Source organism: Cetorhinus maximus, chromosome 23 (assembly GCF_964194155.1).
Source record: "Cetorhinus maximus chromosome 23, sCetMax3.hap1.1, whole genome shotgun sequence".
Taxonomy (NCBI): Eukaryota; Metazoa; Chordata; class Chondrichthyes; order Lamniformes; family Cetorhinidae; genus Cetorhinus; species Cetorhinus maximus.
Window position 1 is genome coordinate 33,729,164 of NC_135901.1, and position 20,252 is coordinate 33,749,415.

The 20,252-nt window shown below is 46.6% G+C and overlaps 3 protein-coding genes and 1 long non-coding RNA gene across 4 annotated transcripts in view; 2 read left to right on the plus strand and 2 right to left on the minus strand.

Annotated features, from left to right (window-relative positions):
* Positions 1-20,252, minus strand: part of LOC144697491 (uncharacterized) — a 1,380,819-nt gene that overhangs the window by 177,698 nt on the left and 1,182,869 nt on the right. The window lies entirely within an intron of this gene.
* The window catches only part of LOC144697552 (uncharacterized), a 67,635-nt gene that overhangs the window by 37,771 nt on the left and 9,612 nt on the right, over positions 1-20,252 (minus strand). The gene's annotated exons all lie outside the window — the stretch shown is intronic.
* LOC144697556 (uncharacterized) overlaps positions 1-20,252 on the plus strand; it is a 51,679-nt gene that overhangs the window by 5,590 nt on the left and 25,837 nt on the right. The window lies entirely within an intron of this gene.
* LOC144697551 (uncharacterized) lies at positions 13,715-15,115 on the plus strand. Its single transcript, XR_013580385.1, has one exon. It is a non-coding gene; the product is annotated as an uncharacterized LOC144697551 (long non-coding RNA).

A 20,252-nucleotide genomic window follows, 5' to 3' on the forward strand; every position in this document is an offset into this window, starting at 1 on the left:
TAGACTGCACACATGTGGCCATCAAGGCGCCAGCAGGCGAGCCCAGTGCCTTAGTCAACAGGAAGGGCTTCCACTCCATGAACGTGCAGATAGTGTGTGATCACAGGATGCAGATTCTACAAGTCTGTGCAAGGTACCCCAGGCAACTCCCACATCCTCCGCCCCTCTGCCAGTGACCGTTGCATCCTTTGAGGCTGCAATGACTGGGGAGATGCCAGCTGTGGAACTGGCCACTCCCTCCCCTCATCCTCAGACACTCCCAGGTGCCGGGGCTCTTCAGTGCTCCAGCACGGCTGGATGGATGGCTGCTGGGTGACAAGGTCTATCCCCTCAGAAGGTGGCTCATGATGCTCTCCGCCATCCAAGAACAGAGGCTGAGCAGCGGCACAATAGGAGCCACGGCACCACAAGGGCTGTGGTGGAGAGAATCATCGGTCTTCTCAGGATGCGCTTCCGATGCTTGGACCGCTCAGGGGGTGCACTCCAGTACCCCCCAGATCGTGTCTCTGTGATAGTGGTAGCATGCTATGCTCTGCACGATCTTGCGCTGGAAAGGGGGCATGCAGTGGACGATGAAGACCTTGACGCAGTGGATGCGGCTGCACATGATGACTCCAGCAGTGGTTCGGAGGATGAGGAAGCACAGGGAAATGATGAGGGGCTGAACACTGACTCAGCACTACCCCAAGGAGGCAGGGACACCCGGGAGACTTTAATCCAATGAACCTTCAGTTAGCTCCACACAAATGGATCTGCAGGACCAGCCTTGCCTGGCGTATCCATACTTGGCACTTAAGTGCTACATCTGCCACTTCATCAGCTGCAACTAAGGGCTTTGTACATAAACCTCAATGTCCACTCAAACTCTCATAATATGTCTGTGAAACATACAAATGCAGCACAAAGGAGCCACTCTCAGCCATGGTAACACATGTGAATTTTAATTTGATCCATCATATGGTCCAACAAAATTAATTCCAAACGTGACAACGTCAAAAAATAAAAATTCTCAAATCTCGGGCCAACACAAAAGCACCAGTGAGAAACCCGTGATGTGCCTAAGGTGCCTTATGCTTACGTTTACAACTGCCACATCTGGGTGCTGCCCCATTGCTCGGGGTGGCTTCTGAGCCAGCCTGCTGACTCTGCTATCCTGTTGGCCTCGAAATCCTTTGCGGACGTCCTGTGGCCCGTGGAGCCTGTGCTGGCCCCGCCTGGGAGGGAGTGGCCATTTCCACAGCTGGCATCTCCCCAGTCGTCACAGCCTCAACGGAAGCAATGGTCACTGGCAGAGAGGCGGAGGGGCTTCTGCCCTCATCTTGAGCGCCCTGAGAGGAGCCCTGAGAGAAGACAGGCAGCTGCTGCGCCGACGTGAGGTCGCTTCGGACCTCCCTGCTCACTGTAGATGGATGGGCACCGAGCTGGGAAATTTGGTGCCTAGACCATCTCCTGAGGCCACTGGCGCTGTGAGGGCTTGCAGGTCCAAACGTATCCCCAGAAGCTGGTTGTTCTCCTGGAAGCCCCTCTCCAGGAGAGTCGCCACTCTCTCCACGGAGGAAGCCTGACACTCTGACATGAGGCTCATGGTATCACTGACGTTCCGCCTGGATTCCTCCACCACAGAGACCAAGCGAAGCACACTCTCATGCAACACTCCCAGATGCTCCCGCACACCCGGCTGCATTTCCTGCAGCTGCTGCGTAGCGGATGACTCCAGAGGCACATCATCACGGCCCGACTCAGCATGTGCCTGGTCCCCTGCAGTCCTCTGGCTGTTGGCGCCATTGGCACTCTCTGTCTCTACCATCTCCTCCAGCGATTGTGAAGTGCCCTCTCCACTGTGCCCCGGGACACTAGCTGATGTTACAATTCCCACCGATGTGCTAGCCTCTGCGCTGGTGTCTGCCTCGCTGAAATGGTGTGACGCAGGTGACAGTGCAGGCCCCTCAGGTGTGAGAAGGGGCCTCTGCACTTCCTCCTGGCGGCAATGCTCTGATAATGCTGAAACTAACAACAAAGACAGTGGATCAGTTAGCGTGCACACAGTAACACACTTCATCCCTTTCCCCCAGACTCATAATGCGCTCAACCTTCCAGAAGCTAAGGAGAAGAACATTGGTGGGGTGGCAAATAGTCAGGAGGAGGCCCAAACATTACAGGTGGATACAGACGGGCTGGTCAGATGGCCTAAGGAATGTCAAATGGAATGTTATGTGGATAACTGAGAGGTGATGCACTTGGGCAGGGCAAACAAGGTACGGGAATACACAAGGAATGGTAGGACCGTGGAAAGTAAGGACGATTAGAGGGACCTTGCTGGGCATGTCGACAGGCCCGTTAAGGTAGCGGGACAGGTACATAAGGCATTTAAGATGTTAAAAGCCAGACTTGCCTTTATTAGCCGAGGAATAGAATGTAGGAAAATGGAGGTCATGTTGTAAGTGCAGAAAACACTGTCGAGGCCACAGCTACACTTCTGTGTTCAGTTGTGATCAGTGCTTCATTGGAGGGATGTGATTGGAGTGGAGAGAGTGCAGAGGTTTGTGACCAGGATGCATGCTGGCCTGGAGAGTTGGAGTTATGAGGAAACATAGCATACACTGGTGAAATTTGCTGTGGAGCACAGGAGATTGACGGGTGACATTATTGAGCGTCATAACATTATGAGGGGCATATATCGGGTGGAAAGAAAGCAACGTTTCCCCTTGGCGGAGGGATGACTAACCTGGTGGCATTTATTTAAGGTAAGGGGCATGAGGTTGACAGGTGAGGTGATGAGGAAATTTTGGACAGAGTGATGTGGGATGCACTGGCTGAAAGGGTGATAGAGGCAGAAACCCTTCTAAGATGTAATAAGTATTTGGATGTGCAGTAGCGATGCCATGGCAGAAAAGGCCATGGGGATAGTGGTCAGAAATGGGATATGGCGACTTTGGAAGGTGCTAGACACGCGCATCTTCGAAGGGCCGAGGGACCTTTGTGTATGACCCACACGCCTGACTCTGTCAGTCTGTGAATGAGCAATGTTGCTGCATTAACGATTCCAAAAATCATCAGTGCTTTGGATGGTGGGAAGGCAGAGCGGATGGGACTGTGGGCCTCAAATACCTGGCCGCTCCACCCCAGCCTCACCGACACCTGTGGACCTGGGCACATGGCGCGTTTCTAGCTCCAGGGCCTCCTGTTCAAAACGGGTCAATATGACAAGCCGGGCCTGGTCGCCTCCAGTGCGCGAACATTCATGCGCATTATGCGCATTTTTCTCCTGCAAAACAGAGAAGACCATTTATTGGGGCTGATCGCTCATGTACTCTGTACGCGCACACGGCACCCCAACCACAGTGGCCCATCTGAAGCCTCCAGTGCCTCCTGTCCACGCTACTGGTAATTGGTCACAAAAACATAGTATGGCTGCTCTCAACCACCCACCCACACCCCCCCCCCCCCTCCCCCAACGGCCACCTTGGACACATTCTGCGTCCATCACTTTCAGAAAGACACGGTCTTAGCTCCCATGGCAAGGAGGCACAACTAGGTGGGGCGCCGAGGGCACCAGATGGCTCTTGGCCACGAGACCTTGAGGCTCCCCTTCCACCATCTCATCACTCTGAATAGGACATGTGCTAGAGTTATGTGTATGCGCTTAGCTGCATCTCCTGCAGGCTGCCCCCAGACTAGTCATGTGCAACTAAGACCAACACATGGTGCGGGGAGAACCCGTCTTCTCGTGAACCACTAAGGCTGATGTAAGTATGGTCACTGCCTGCTTAACCACCCGTGTGACAAATGCCCAACATGAGTCAATGCAGTCACGACACTAAGACTTGGGGGTGGTGGGGGGGGCTCAAAGGCTAAGGCTACCTGCTGGGTTAAATGCCCAAGGCTAACGTACTCACCCTTCCAGACCGCAGCAAATCATTGAACCGCTTATAGCACTGGATCCAGTTGCGCCGCACCACGTCCCAGGAGCTCACCGCCTCCTGCCAGGCACGCTTCGTCATGTGGGGGGGCCCTCCTCCTCCCGATCTGGGAAAACAGCACCCCCCGCCGTGCTGCCACCTCCTCTACAAGGGCAGCAAGGCAGTCATCGGAAAAGCGTGGGGCACATTGGCCCCCCTGGTGGCCTGCCCTGCTCCTGGCCCACGCCCTGCAGCCTGCCCTCCTCCCCTGGCCTTCCCTCTACATTGGCCAGTTGTGTAGACCCCCTGCGGTGCCACCTATAGCTGGCCATAGTGAACAGCCTGAAGAAGGCTGCCTGGCCTTTTTTAAAACAGACTGCCGGGTCACCATTGGACCCGGCGGTCTGTACACGCGCCACCACAAATTTAAGACTCTCGCTCTCCACGGGAGTCGGAAATGCGCTGGGCGGGCCTTAATTGGCCTGCCTGTGCAAAATGGCGGCGCGGCCGCATCAGCTTTAGCTCCGCCTGCCCGCCTAACGGAAAATTTAGGCCATAGGCTTGAGAAGCAACAGTCTTAGTTAAATGTGAAAGGAGAAGTTCCTAAGTGAAGCCAGGAGTATACAATGGCATTGACACATTACAGGGAGCGACTGATAGTCTGACAGAGAAAACAGGCGGGCTGGGGGTGAGAGATATCGTGGGGATTGGAGAAGAGTGTGACTGGGATTACCAGTATATCCTCAATAGGATTTCTAAAGAGGGTCAGAAAGGACAAATTAATTTGAAGGGGGTTGAGAATCAGTTAGAAAATATCCACAAGGTGGATGCAGGTGAACAGAGAATTGGAGAGTCTTTAAAGTCCGTGCATGAACTTTTGTTTGAACCAGATGTATTTACAACATGTCAATAACTTAGAATTGTGTGAGATGATCGGCAGGTGGGGAGGATGAATCTAAGTCGATCGTTATCACATTTTCATGAAAACGTTTTGACATTTATTCTTGGTGGCAGCTCAAGGGTTTGATTTGCTGATTCTGATCATTCTAGTAGCTTCAGTATGTTATCTACGGTTTGTCATCAAGAAATTAGGAAAACAAGCTCAGAGCTTAGAAATAGTGAGGTTCGTCAGAAATCAGTTGTGAGAAATCAATAAAGATTTTCTCATCTCAAGGTGGGGAGATCTGTGAGAAATCTCTGTCTAATAATCTTATAAAATCTGCAGAAATGTATTGAATATTGTAAGAATAATCATCTCTCTCTTGCTCACTCTCTCTCTCTCATGAAGAAAGCTTCCTGGGTTGAGAAACACAGGACAGTGAGGCCTGTTTCTCTGCCAAGGACATGTGTCTGGCACAGACCCTGAAACAAGACAAGCTTGATAGAGTGGGGGGATCTCATGACCCATATGTAAATCAACTGTCTGAGTAAAGGGCAAACAGGATGTTCCAGCAAGTGATGAGCCACAAAATGACTTCATGGACTTCCAATGGAAATAGGAGGGGTTACCCTGAATACCTGTCCCTTGCTAATGGACAATTGAATAAGCAATAAGACCGCCCCCCCCCAGAAATAAGGCATGTCAATGGGTTTTCGAGGGGGAAAGTCATGTCAGACAGTGAAGAGTTTCTCTAAGTGATCCACCCATCCACAGATGCTCCTCTTCACTGGAAGGGTGAGAGACAAGTTTCTAGCTTTGGCCTAATGTGCAACGAATGATGATTGTTTAAAAGTGGAAAGATCCACACTCAGACCCTGGTACCAACAAAGGGAGTGTGTATTGTGATGACAGCTGAGTACGCTCTGCGAACACGTGAACTCCACGCACGTCAAGAGCGATTAGTCCAAATCACTTTGGAAAGTTTCTGTTGGATCTACTTCCACCAGTCATTCAGACAATGCGTTCTAGGTCATCAGAACTCACTGAGTAGAATAATTTCTCCTCATCACCTGGATTTTTTTGCCAATTATTTTATTCTACAGTTACCAACCATCCTGCCAATGGAAACAATTTCTCCCTATGTAGAGGAAAGCTACTAAAAAATGTTCCGCACCTTTATTCAATCTCTTCTTAACCTTCTCTGCTCTAAAGAGAACAATCCCAGCTTCTCCACTCTCTCCACAAAACTGAAACCCCCCTCATCCCTGATACTATTCTAGTAAAATTTCCCTGCACCTTCTCCAAGGCCTTGACATCTTTCCTAAAGTGTGGTGCTGAGAATCGAACACAATATTTCAGCTGAGGATTAATCGGTGATTGATAAAGATTCAGGATAACTGCCTTGCTTTTGTACTCCATGTCTCCATGAATAAACTGAGGACCCCATTAGCTTTTTATTAAACAGCTTGATCAACATATCCTGTCACATATAAATATTTGTGTACATACACTCTCAGGTGACTCTGTTCCTGCACTCTGTCCAAAATTGTACCATTTAGTTTATACTGCCTCTCCTCATTCTTCCTTCTAAAATACATCATTGACAGTGAATTGCATTGGGATGTTCTGAGGGCGTGAAAGATGCTAACCGATGTAGATTAAATGGTTGTAGTAATAAACTCCATCTGAATAGCCTTGCACATCTGTCTCGAAATTTGTCCAGAAACTTTAAAGGATTGTGGTCTTTATAAACAATTGTTTCTGACCAATTGTTTGCCATATAAATCTCAAAATTCTGCAATGCTAACACCAAACTCAAAGCCTCCTTTTCGAGCATTGAATATCTTCTCTGATGTGCATTCAGCTTCCTTGAAAAATAACCTATCGTTTTTTTAATTCCAGTGTCATCTTCTTGTAACGGTACGTCCCCAATGCCTATATCGCTTGCGTCAATGGCCAACTTAAATTGCTTGGCGTAATTGGGTATTGTCAAAACTGGTGTCTAGTTAATACAGTTTTGAACTGTCAAATGCCTTCTGATACTCCTGTGTCCATTGAAACTTCTTGTTCATTTTTAATAATTCAGTCAGTGGAGCTCTATAAAATTTGGTACAAATTTCCAGTAAAACCCACTCATGCCCAGAAATCTCAAAACTTCTCATTTTGTTGTAGGCACGGGGAAATCCACGACAACTTTGACTTTCACATCTCTCGGAGCCACCTAACCATGTCCAGTGGTATGGCCTGGATACGTAACTTGCGCTTTTGCAAATTCACTTTTAGCCAAGTTCATCACCAAATTAGCTTCATGTAGTCGAGTAAATAATTCTTCCAAATATTGTAAATGCTCCTCCCACATAGGACCAAAAACTATCAAGTCATCAATATAAACAGCACAATTGCTTAGACCTGCAATTACTTTGTTTGTCAGTCTTTGAAATGTCGCGGGTGCATTCTTCATACCAAATGGCATGACTTTAAACTGTATAATCCATTTGGAGTCAGAAAAGCCGATATCTCTTTTGCTTTGCCTGATAATGGTACTTGCCAATATCCTTTCAGCAAGTCAATCTTTATGATAAACTTTGATTGTCTCACTTCCTCAATACAATCCTCCAACCATGGTATACGATATGAATCCACTTTTGTCACCTCATTCACCTTTCACTAGTCCACACACAGTCTTTGTGTTCCATCCGGTTTCACTATCAGGGCCAATAGGCGAACTCCAGTTACTGCAACTAGACTCAATGATATCATTTTGATGCATGAAGTTAATTTCTTTTTGTACTTGTGATAACTTTGTCGGATTTAATCTATAAGGTTGTTGCCTCACTGAAGTTGCAACTTCTACAGACATCATGTACAGCTAAATCTGTCTTCGCCAATTTATTTCCACAAGTAGCTTTGTGTGACTGCAATAGCTTTTCCAAATCACTTTTCCACTTGTCTGGAATGTAACTCAATGTTACATTTAAACTTTCAAGTACTCCCTCATTATCCAATTTGATTAGAGGAAAATCAATTTCAGAATCCTGCATTTCTACTTCTTTCTGTTTATCTCCGACCACTAACACCTCCTTTTGGTCCTCTTCCCTGTCAAAGTACTTTTTAAGAATATTTACATGACACTTCCTCTGTTTCTTTCTTCTATCTGGTGCTTGAACCTCAGAACCCACAGTACCTTTACTTCCAGTACTTTTTTGCACCCCTATAATTCCAACAGATTTTCCCTGCAATTTCCAGCACACTGGCTTTGTGTGTCCAACTTTATCACAATGAAAACGCCTCAATTTTCAAATGTCTTTTAACCCTCAGCACCTTCCTTTTTATTCTGAAAGAAAAACTTACTGGGAAGTTTCACCCACTCCTTTTCCCTGACTACCCACCTTCATTTCACCTTCCCACGTTCTATCCTTTTCCGATTTGAAAGGGTGACAGAAAAAAGGTTTGGCTCTATGAACTAACTCATAATCATCAGCTATCTCTGCTGCTTGTCTTACCATTTGAACTCTCTGTTCCTCCACATGAGTTCTCACTACCAAAGGAATAGAACCTTTAAATTCTTCCAAATGAATGACTTCTATAAGAGCTGCATATGTTGTCTCTATTTTTAATGCCTGGTATCCACCAGTCAAAATTACTTTGTTTTACTCTTTCAAACTCATATAAGTTTGTCCAGGCTGTTTTCTCATATTCCTAAATTTCTTCACTGACAGAAGAAATGTCGGTGAATTATGATGTCGTAAAAAAAGGCTATTTTGAGTGCAGATGAGTTGGTTCCTGAGCCATACAGGCCTTAGCCGCCCGATCTGCCTTTGCATTTCCTTTAGAAACATCATCTTTTTGACTGGTGTGAGCAGCGCACTTAATGAACTTGGGAAACAAAATAGCCTGTAACAAGTTTCTGATAAGCAACCCATGTTTGACTGGATTTCCAGAGGCAGTAATAAAATCTCTCAATTTCCAAAGTCGACCAAAATCATGAACTACCCCGAAAGTATATCGCGAATCAGTATATATATTGACGGATTTCCCTTGGGCCAAGACGGAGGTCCTGGTAAGTGCAAAAAGTTCTGCAGCCTGTGCAGCTCTGAATGGTGGCTGGGTTAGGCACTACCGGGAAGGTTGGGATTACACAGTCATTAACAGCTCGCAGATCATGGACGAATTGCCATTCTTCCTTACCGGGTTTTATTTACAGGTCGGATAGGGATATTGTAGGGGCTCATGACCGGGACGAGAACTCTTTGCTGGAGGAGGGCCGCTACTACCTCCTGAATGCCCTTTTCTGCCGCCGGACTTAAGGGGTATTGCGCTTTCCGAGGCAACGGTTTGGCGGGGTTAACTTGAACGCGAAACGGTTCGGCAGGTAGAATTCGTCCGACCTCATTCAAGTGCTTAGCCCACAGCCGTGTTGGTACTCGCTGAAGTAACTCCTGTTCCTGTTATCCCGCTGCTTTTGGGGTGGAATCATCTCCCGGTTGTTGGTGCTCAAACATCGTGGGAATCCTCCTTCGAGTAATGACGATCCGTACCTCGGAGACCGGTAAAACATCGATTCTTCCGCAGGGCATCAGCCTTGAGTACGTGGGTTTCCGAGTCGAGAGTCACTTAACCATCAGGCCCAAATCTTTTGCGTAGTGGCCGGGATGAACATCCAAGGTGCAATGCGGTGCCGGTACGTCTGCATTATGGAATAGCAGCTTCGCTTTTGCTGGCAAGTCAATTTGCAAAGCTATTCCTTCATGGCCCATATAGATGTTTCCTGTTCCCAAAAGAAACAGTGATTCCACTTGTGGGGCTGCCATTAGTGCATAGTCCTTATCATAATATGCCGTACAATGTAACTCATAGTGCCATCCCTGCCGGCCCTGGGGGAGGGAGGGGAGGTGCTCGGGGCTGAGGGCAATTACAGGCCCAATGTCCTTGTTGTCCGCAATTGTAACAATTGAAATTATCTCTGTTCTACCTTCCTCTATACCTCCCTCTGCCTTTTTGCTGGCGCCCACTTTACGGCGGGCGCGGAGCAGGTTTAACCGGACCTGCGTACATAAGCATCTCGTTCGTCTTTTTAAAGGGCTTCGGCTGCTGATGCTGTTTCTGGCGTTGGCAATGTTGCAACACACTCATTACCTCAACCAGGGGCTTGGCTTCCCATCCAATACAAGTTGTACAAAACATATTCTTCATACCGGGTTGCAAACCGTTTACAATAACATTAACCATTGCAGGTCCTCCTTCACCATCTTTTAGACCTGAACATTCTGAAAACACTTTTCGTACTCGTTTAGCATAATCACCCATGTCTTCACCTGGTTTCTGCTGTGTAGCATTAATTCTAAACCAGTCTACAACCTGGGGGTAACAGTCCCGTATGGCCATTAAGATTCGATCCCAGAGGCTAGTGAGCTCGTCCCCTGGGGTAGGTCCTTCCGGCCATTCACTTTTGTCCTTAACCTGTTTCCATTTGTTTGTTCCTAAACAGGCGTCCATCAACACCTCAATATCCTCTAAATGCTGGTGGCATTTTTTTGCTGCATTTGGAAATTGACTGCTTCAGTATCTGAGGAGTCGCGAATGGCGCTGAATATTGTGCAATCATCAATGAACATCACCGCTTCTGACCTTATGTTGGAAGGAAGGTCATTGATGAAGCAGCTGAAGATGGTTGGGCCTAGGACACTATCCTGAGGAACTCCTGCAGTGATGTCCTGGAGCTGAAATGACTGACCTCCCACAACCATAACCACTTTCCTTTGTGCTAGGTATGACTCCAATCAGCACAGAGTTTTCTCTCTGATTTCCATTGACTTCAGTTTTGCTAGGGTTCCTTGATGCCACACTCGGTCAGGTGCTGCCTTGATGTCAAAGGCAGTCACTGTCGCCTCACCTTGGGAGTTCAGCTCTTTTGTCCATGTTTGAACCAAAGCTGTAATGAGCTGAACTCAGGAGCTGAGTGACTCTGGCAGAACCCAAACTAAGCGTCAGTGAGCAGGTTATTGCTAAGCAAGTGCCAGCTTGATAGAACTGTTGATGACCCCTTCCATCACTTTACTGATGATGGAGTGGAGTGATGGGTCAGTAATTGGCCAGGTTAGATTAATAGGATGGATGGGTGACTCTCCTCCTGTACAAAAGCAATGGGCTTTCTGGCCCATCTCTAGGGCAAAAATACACATTGTGTATTTGAATGATTGCATACAAACTACTCTGAAGAAGAGTCATACGAACTCGAAATGTTAGCTCTGTCTTTCTCTCCACAGATGCTGTTAGACCTGCTGAGCTTTTCCAGCATTCTTTGTTTTCGTTTCAGATTTCTAGCATCCGCAGTATTTTGCCTTTACAAACTGGTGTGATTGTCTATTTCCCCATGCCACTCCATTCCAACTCTGGCCTCTCCCTGCTGCACTGCTCAAATGAAGCTTGAGGGCATTAGTGAACCAGATGAGTTTTTATAACAATTGACAATGGTTATCATTAGACTTTTAATTCCAAATTTTTACTGAATTCAAATTCCACCACTGCCATGGCAGGATTTGAACCCAGGTCCCCAGAGCATTAGCCTGGGTCCCTGGATTATTAGTCCAACAACAATACCACTATAGCCTCCCCGGTGCTGGCATCGGTTCTGCTGTTACCATTTATACCTCCTCTGGGCCTAAATCACTCCAGCCTTCCATCCTATCACAGACTGTTTGTCTCTCCTCCTCTGCCCCTCTCTTTTTGTTTATTCTCTTGTCCCATCAGTTTATTTCCTTGTCTCATTATCATCCAATGTTGCCTCGCACCATCTTCCTCTTTGACATTTAATCATTCCAGCCTGTCACATGTCCGCTTGTTCTTCTCTTCTCTCCCCCTCTCTTTTACCTGACTCTGTACATGTTTCTAAACTATTACATCTCTAAATTCTTCCAGTTTGGAGAAAAGGTCGCCGCCCTGAAACATTCACTCTGTTTCCCTCTCCACAGAAGCTGTTTGACCAGCTGATCAGATTTCCAGTATCTGCAGTATCTTGTTTTTGGGGTCACAGTGGATCAGTTTTCCCTGATTTATCGTTCCCTGTTTAAAGGTGAAGAAGGAGCTTTTACAGAATGAGACAATAACTGTCCCCCTGTTCGACATGAAACTAAACTCACTGTTAATTCCTCCTCAGTAACAATTGTAAACACAAAGTTTCCAGCCGGGATTGAACCGGGGACTTTCTCATGTAAAGGTGATAATCAGTGCACTAGGGAAATGAGTGTGAATCCCCCCCGGACAGAGGGGAACTGACCATCCATCTCTAGCTCTAATTCCCAAACAGAAAATGCTGCCAAGAATCAGCAAGTCAGGCTGAGCCTGTGGCCGCTCTCAGCGTTTGAAACCGTCACAATGCCCGGCTGATTGACGGCAGCCCCGGACCAATAGGAAGAAGGGTCGAGCCTGGAGGACCCAGCGGGACCCGGCTGGTCCTCCAACCAATCGGAGTGAATGAGGGGCGGAGCTGGGCTGGTTTGGAAAGCACGTGATCGCACCCCCCCCCCCCCCCGGGTGCAGCACTCGCGCAGGCGCAGTATCGTCGTGGCTTAACTCCGGGTAGTGCAAGACAGGAGGTGAGAAAGGGTGCGTCACAACGGAAAGTACAGGAGAGAAGCGGAGCCAGTGTGGACTGAGAGGTTTCATAAACACTCAAATCCCGAATTAGAAACTCAAGGTCGTGCGTTTGCATCAAACCGACAGCAGCTTCAGGCCCGGGGTAACGGCCGCCATCTTTTCGGCTCAATGTGCAACAGGGCGCATGCGCGGTCATCCTGGTCCAGGTAGCAGGAGGAGAGCACGTTGTGAATTTCTATCCTGGACTGACAGGGATGGATTTTACAGGGGGTTACAAGGGGGGGAGGGGGACTTACACACAGCAAACTCAAACCCAGAGAAATGTTTGTCTCTTCTCAATTTCTATCCTGGACTGAGAGTAATGTATGTTATGTATGTACTTTCTTTGAAGGGTACCATAATGGGATTCTCAGACAAGAAACTCAAACCAAACATCACATCAAAGTCAGACAGAATCACTCCATTCATCAGGACCTGCATATTCACAGCCTCACGGTGTGAGTATTGAGTTCCAAGTCATTACCGCTCACTGTGTAAAATTTCTTCCTCACATCCCCCCTGTAGATCTTGCACCAAATCTTAAATCTGTGTCTTGTAATCCTTTTACTATCAGCTATTGTGAACGGCTTTTCTTTTCCACCTTATCTAAACCTATCATTAACTTGCACACCTCTATCAAATCTCCCTTCAATCTACTTGGCTTCAAAGAGAACAACCCCAGTTTCTCCAACCAATGTCAGCAGCGTATACCATCTACAAGATGCACTGCAGCAACACACCAAGGCTCCTTCGGCAGCAGCTTCCAAACTAGTGACCTCTAACACTGAGACGGACAAGGGCAGTAGACGCATGGGAACACCACCACCTGCAAGTTCCCCTCCAAGTCACACACTATGCTGACTGGGAACTATATCGCCGTGTGTCTCAGAGGGGAACTTGGAGGTGATGATATTCACATACACCTTCTATCCTGGTCCTGCTAAGTGGTGGAGGCTGTGTTTGGGCGATTCTGTCGGAGTTCTGATCAAGCTGTAGATATATAAAATCCCGCTGCTTCTCCCACCTTTCTCTGTCTCTCTCTCTCTCTCCTCCCTCCCTCCTCCCTTTTGGGCCAGACCCTGTGTAGGCCCAGACCGGGTGGCAGGTTCCCTTCCCTGAAGGACATTAGTGAACCGGTTGTGTTTTTATGACAATCCAGCAGCTTTCATGGTCACTTATTCCTAGTGCCAGCCCCACAAATGCCCAGATTCATTCAGCTCAATTTCACAACCTGGCTTTGTGTTTTTGTGGATTCTCTTTCATTCCCTTTGTTCTGTTTTAAATCAATTTCACAGGGGATTAGAAGGGGAGGATTTGCAGTCGGGAAACTGAAACCAAACATCACATCAGGATCTGAGAGAGTCTTTGGATTCATCGGGACCTGAAGATCATCAGCCTTTGAAAATGGAAGGAAAGAGCACCGTTCACACTGGGAAGAAACTGTGGAAATGTGGGGACTGTGGGAAGGGATTCAGTTACCCATCCCAGCTGGAAACTCATTGGCGTAGTCACACTGGGGAGAGACCATTCACCTGCTCCGAGTGTGGGAAGGGATTCACTCAGTTATCCCACCTATTGACTCACCAGCTAGTTCACACTGGGGAGAGGTTGTTCATTTGTTCTGAGTGTGGGACGGGATTTCCTGGTTGATCCACCCTGCTGAGACACCAGTGAGTTCACACTGATGAGAGACCTTTTAGATGCCCAGACTGCGGGAAGTGCTTTAAACGTTCCCGGGGATTGATGTCCCATCAACGTGTTCACACAGACGAGAGACTGTTCAGGTGCTCTCACTATGGACCGGGTTCAAGGCCTCATGTCACCTCATTGTACATCAGCGCCATCACACTGGGGAGAGACCATTCATCTGCTCCGAGTGTGGGATGGCATTCACCCGGTCATTCCATCTCACTGAACACCAGCGAGTTCACACTGGAGACCATTCATCTACTCCGAGTGTGGGATGGCATTCACCCGGTCATTCCACCTCACTGAACACCAGTAAGTTCACACTGGAGAGAGGCCATTCACCTGCTCCGAGTGTGGGGTGCAATTCAGTAGTTCAACCACCCTGCAAACACACCAGCGAGTTCACACTGACAAGAGACCTTTTCAATGCCCAGACTGCGGGAAGTGCTTTAAACATTCCCAGGAATTAATGTCCGTTCGGGTGCTCTCACTGTGGGACTGGGTTTAAGCGATCATCTGACCTCACTGACCATCAGCGCACTCACTGGGGAGAGGCCGTTCACCTGCTCCGAGCGTGGGAAGAGATTCACTCATTCATCCAACCAGCAGAGACACCAGTGACTTCACACTAATGAGAGACCTTTTAAATGCCAAGACTGCGGGGAAATCTATAAAAGTTCCAAGGAACTGATGTCCCATCAACGTATTCACACTGATGAGAGACCGTTCAGTTGCTTTCACTGCGGGACTGGGTTCAGGAGATCATCTCAACTCACTGTACACTGGTGCATTCACAGTGCGGAGAGGGTGTTTAAATGCTCCGTGTGTGGGAAGGGATTCACTCAGTCATCCCATCTACTGAGATACCAGCGAGTTCACAAGTAACTACAGTGATTGGATTTTGCTGATGGTCACATCCGGGGTTGAACCCTGTTCACTGGGGTCTCTTTCTGTTGATGTTATCCCAGTTATAGGGTATAACATTCTGAATAAAAGTCAAATACATCAGCTTTGTGTGAAATACACTGTGTCAAATATTTTTATTATCTCAAACACAAATTAGTTCCTTTTGAAGGGCTCTCCCTCTCCCCTGTCTCCTCCATTCTCACCTCCAACAACAAGTGTGAGGAGCTCATGGAGCTTCTTTGTCACTGAGATTGAGACAATCTGATCAGCTGCCTCTGCTGCTTCCCTCCCTTCCACTAGCCCACCGGGACAAACTGTCTCTAAAGTTCCCCGTTGTCTGAGCCCTGAACTCGCATCTCTCTCCAGTTTCTCTCCCATCTCTCCTCATGCCCTCTCAGTGTTCATCTTGACCATTAGACCCACCTTCTGCTCACTAAACTGCGGACCATCCAACTTCTCCATGTTAGCTGATATTGTCAATCGTTTTCTTTCTCTTTTGGAAATGTCCGGGGGGGCACAGCTTTAAACCCACCATCATCACCCATCCTAAAAAAAGCAACCTTTGCAAACTAGCACCCCAGAGAGTCATCAAGTTTTACAGCACAGAAAGAGGCCCTTCAGCCCATTGTGTCTGGTCTGGTCGTCAAGCCCCTATCTATTCTCATCTCATTTTCCAGCACTTGGCCAGTAGTCCTGTATACTGTGGTGTTTCAAGTGTTCATCTAAATACTTCTTCAATATTGTGAGAGTTCCTGGCTCTACCACTCTTTCAGGCAGTGAGTTCCAGATACCCCCCAGCCTCTGGGTAAAAAAGAAATTTCCTCAAATCCCTTCTAAACCTCCTGCCCCTTACCTTAAATCTATGCCTCCTGGTTACTGACCCCTCCACTAAGGGGAAAAGTTCCCTCCTATCTACCTTATCTATGCCCCTCATAATTTTGTACATCTCAATCAGGTCCCCCCCTCAGCCTTCTCTGCTCTAAGGGAAACAACCCCAGCCTATCTAGTCTGTCTTCGTAGCTGAAGTGCTCCAACCCAGGCAACATAGTGGTAAATCTCCTCTGCCCCCTCTCCAGTGCAATCACATCCTTCTTATAGGGCAAGATGTAGAATCTGTATGGGTGGAGGTAAGAAATAACAAGGGGAAGAAGACACTGGTGGGAGTAGACCATAGGCCCCCTGACAGTAGCTATACTTTAGGACAGAAAATAAATCAGGAGATAATAAGGGCATGTAAAAAAGGCAGTACATTAATCATCGGTGACTTTAATCTTCATGTGGATTGGAAAAACCAAAATGGCAAAGGTAGACATGAGCAAGAATTCATAGAGTGTATTCAGGACAGTTTCTTAGAACAATATGTTGTGAATCCAACCAGGGATTAGGCTTTTGGATCTGGTAATGTGTAATGAGGCAGGTTTAATAAATGACCTCAAAGTAAAGGATTCCCTAGGAAACAGTGACCATAATATGGTAGAATTTAGCATTCAGTTTGACACTGAGATACCTGGCTCAGAAACAACTGTGCTAAACTTAAATAAGAGTAATTACAATGGAATGAGAGCAGAGTTGGCTGGAGTGGACAGGAAAAGGAGTTTAGCAGAAAAGACGATTGATGAACAATGGCAGACATTTAGGAAAATAGTTCATGACTCTCAACAAAGATATATCCCAATGAGGAAGAAGGATTCAAGGGGATAAAACAACCATGGTTAACCAAGGAAATTAAGGACAGTATCAAATTGAAAGAAAAAACATACAATGTGCCAATGATTAGTGGTAAGCCAGAAGATTGGTAAGTTTTAAAAACCAACAAAAGATGACCAAAAAAAGGGAGAAAATAAACTTTGAGAGTAAACTAGCAAGTAATATAAAAATAGACAATAAGAGCTTCTTTAAATATATGAAAAGGAAGGGAAAGGCCAAAGTGAACATAGGCCCCTTAGAGAATGAGGCTGTGGAAATAATAATGGGGAACCAGGAAATGGCAGAGGAGTTGAATAAATATTTTACATCAGTCTTCATAGTAGAAGACACTAATAAAATTCCAAAATTACTAAATAATCAAGGGGCAAAAGGTAGGGGGGAGGAAATAAATACAATAATTATCACTTGAGAAAAAGTGCGAGGGAAACTAGTGGGGCTAAAGGCTAATAAAACGCCTGGACCTGATTGGTTGCACCTAGGATATTAAAGGAAGTAGTTACATTGACAGTAGATGCACTGGTAGTAATCTTCCAAGTATCCTTAGATTCTGGAAAAGTCCCAGAGGATTGGAAAACTGTCAGTGTAACACCCTTATTCAAAAAGAGAGGGAGACAACAAACAGGTAACTATAGGCCAGTTAGCTTAACATCCGTCATTGGGAAAATGTTGGAGTCTATTATAAAGGATGTAATAGCAGAGCATTTAGAAATACATAATCTAGTCAAACAGAGTCACCATGGCTTCATGAAGGGGAAATCATGCCTAACAAATTTATTAGAATTCTTTGAGGAGGTAACAAGCAGGAGAGATAAAGGGGAACTAGTAGATGTAATATATTCAGATTTCTAAAAGGCGTTTGATAAGGTACCGCACATAAAGCTACTTAATAAGATAAGAGCCCATGGTGTTGGGGGCAGTTTATTAGCATGGATAGAGGATTGGCTAACTAATGTAAGACAGAGAGTTGGGATACGGGTGCATTTTCAGGATGACAACCTGTAACTAGTGGAGTGCCACAGGGATCAGTGCTGGGGCCTCAATTATTTACAACATATATTAATGACTAAGATGAGGGAAGTGAATGTACTATTGCCAAATTTGCGGATGGTGGGAAGGCAAGTGGTGAGGATGACGCAAGGCGTCTACAGAGGGATATAGACAGGTTAAGTAAGTGGGAAAAAACTTGGCAGATGGAATATAATGCCAGGAAGAATAGAGGAGCTGAATATTATTTAAATGGAGAAAGACTGAAGAAACCTGCAGCAGAGGGATTTGGGGGTCCTCTTGCATGAATCCCAAAAAGCTAACAGATAAGTTCAACAGGTAATAGGGAAGGCAAATAGAATGTTGACCTTCATTTCAAAGGGAATGGAGTATAAAAATAGGGAAGTCTTGCTAAAACTATACAAGGCACTAGTTAGACCACACCTAGAATACTGTGAACAATTTTGTTCCCCTTGTCTATGGAAAGATATACTGGCATTGAAGGCAGTCCAGAGAAGTTCACGAGGTTGATCCCGGGTATGGAGGGATTTTCTTATGAGGAGAGGTTGAGAGTAGGTTGGGCCTGTACTTATTGGAGTTTAGAAGAATGAGAGGCGGCCTTATTGAAACATATAAAATTCTCAGGGAGCTTGACAGGGTAGATGCTGAGGGGTTGTTTCCCCTTGTGGGAGAGTCTAAGACCAGAGGGCATAATCACAGAGTAAGGGGGTGCCCACTTAAAACAGAGATGAGGAGGAATCTGTGGAAATCTTCACTGCAGAAGGCTTTAGATGCTGGACCGTTAAGTGTATTTAAGGCTTAGATAGACAGGTTTTTAATCAGTAAGGGAATCAAGGGTTATGGGTAAAAGGCAGGAAAGTGGAGTTGAGGATTATCAGATCAGTCATGGTCTCATTGAACAGCGGAGCAGACTCGATGGGCCAAATGGCCTACTTCTGCTCCTACGTCTTATGATGTGGTGACCAGAACTGCACACAGTACTCCAGTTGTGGCCTAACTATTGTTTTATACAGCTCCACCATAACCTCCCTGCTCTTATATTCAATGCCTCGATAATAGAGGCAAAGGTCCCATATGCCTTCTTAACCACATTATCTACCTGTCCTGCTGCCTTCAAGGATCTATGGACATGCACACCAAGGTCCCTCTGATCCTCTGTACTTCCGAGGGTCCTACCATTCATCATGCACTCCCTTACCCTGTTAGTCCTCCCAAAATACCTCACCCCACATATCTCCAACCTTCCTTTCCTCTCCAAAGTCCTTGTACTTGGTGTCCCCCAAGGGTCTATCCTTGGCCCCTCCTATTTCTCATCTACATGCTGCCACGAGGTGACATCATCCAAAAGCACCGTGTTAGTTTTCACATGTACACTGACAACACCCAGCTCTACCTCACCACCATCCCTCTCCATTCCTCCACTGTTACTAAATTATCAAACTGCTTATCCCACATCCAGTACTGGATGAGCAGAAATTTCCTCCAATTAAAAATTGTGAAGACCAAAGCCATTGTCTTCGATCACCACTACAAATTCTGTTCCCTAATTACTGAGTCCATCCCTCTCCCTGGGAACTGTCTGAGACTGAACCACATTGTTCACAATCTTGGTGTTAGGTTTGACCCCAAGATGAGTTTCTGACTACATATCCACATCATCACTAACACCAGATATTTCAATCTCCATAACGTTGCCTGTCTCTACCCCACCCCACCTCATCTGCTGCTCAAACCCTCATCCATACCCATGTTACCTTTAGACCTGATGATTCCAATACATTCCTGGCCGGCCTCTCACGTTCACCCCACCCCCACACGGAAACGTGAGATCACCCAAAACTGCTGACCATGTGCTTTCTCACACCAAGTCCTGTTTACCCATCACCCCTGCGCTCTCTAACCTACATTGGCTCTTGGTCAGGCAATGCCTCCATTTTAAAATTCACATCCTTGTTTACAAATCCCTCCATGGCCTCGTCCCTCCCTATCTCTGTAACCTCCAGTCGCTCACCCTCTGAGATATCTGTGCTCCTCTCATTCTGGCCTCTTGAACATCCCTGATTTTAATTACTGCACCATTGGTGGTCATGCCTATGTGTGAACCTCTGAAATTCCCTCCCTAAACCTTTCCACCCCCTCCAGCTTTCTCTCCTGATTCAAGATGCTTGTTAAAATCTGCCTCTCCAATCTAGTGTTTTGTCCATTACCCTAACATTGCCCTCTGTGACTTGGTGTCAAGTTTTTCTTTATGAACCTTTTCTGAAGCACCTTGGGGTGTTTTATTACATTAAACATGTCAGATAAAGACAAGTTGTTTCTGTTTCATGACAGCCAGATGCGCAAAGTAAGATTCCACAAACAACAATCACGCGATTAATCCAGTTTTTGTTTTGGTGTTAGTTAAAGCATGAATGTTGGTCCCAATGCACCAGGAGAACTCCCCTGTGGACAGGATGTTGAGTTGTTGAGCTCTCCTGAGCTGAGAGTGGAGCTGATTGAGCTGTTGGGCTTGCAGTGTACCTTGAAGAACC